General features: G+C 60.9%; 1 protein-coding gene across 2 annotated transcripts in view; it reads right to left on the reverse strand.

Moving 5' to 3' along the window:
- Positions 1–154, reverse strand: part of GLE1 (GLE1, RNA export mediator) — a 29546-nt gene extending 29392 nt beyond the window's left edge. The window contains exon 1 of one of the 2 annotated variants that reach the window (XM_023533002.1): positions 96–154. The gene's annotated coding sequence lies outside the window, so the exon portion shown is untranslated. The remainder of the gene's footprint in view (positions 1–95) is intronic. The other variant, XM_011364180.2, reaches the window with a different exon arrangement.
- Positions 155–425: the final 271 nt, after the last annotated feature.

The raw sequence follows: 425 nt of genomic DNA on the forward strand, positions 1-425 counted from the left end.
CAGTCGCGGTGGTAGCAAAGGCGACCTTTGTCGGAACTGCGCAGTGCCTGCAGGGTCTCCCAGCAGCGACCCTCCGACGGCATCGCACGCCCCGCCGCAGCTCTCCCGAGCTGCCGCTTGTGACAAAACAAGACCTCGAATCAGCCGCCCAGAAACGGAGGCTCGCTTCCGCTTCCGGGGCGCGCGCGCAGCAGCGTAGAGCAACGCAAACACCACTTCCGGTGCTGACCCGTCCGCCGGCATACGGGCGGGCGCGTAGTTTGGACTCGGAAACTGGCAACTCGCAGGGAGCTCCAGTCCAGAGGGCCTCTGAAACCCAAAGCCTCCTGATTGCAGAGTGAAATATGTAGTTATTGATGAGGATGTGAAGAAACCTCTCCCACACTGCGAGTAGGACTCTAAAATGGGGCAGCTGCTGTGGAACA

The sequence above is a fragment of the Pteropus vampyrus genome, unplaced genomic scaffold, assembly GCF_000151845.1.
Source record: "Pteropus vampyrus isolate Shadow unplaced genomic scaffold, Pvam_2.0 Scaffold95, whole genome shotgun sequence".
Classification (NCBI taxonomy): domain Eukaryota; kingdom Metazoa; phylum Chordata; class Mammalia; order Chiroptera; family Pteropodidae; genus Pteropus; species Pteropus vampyrus.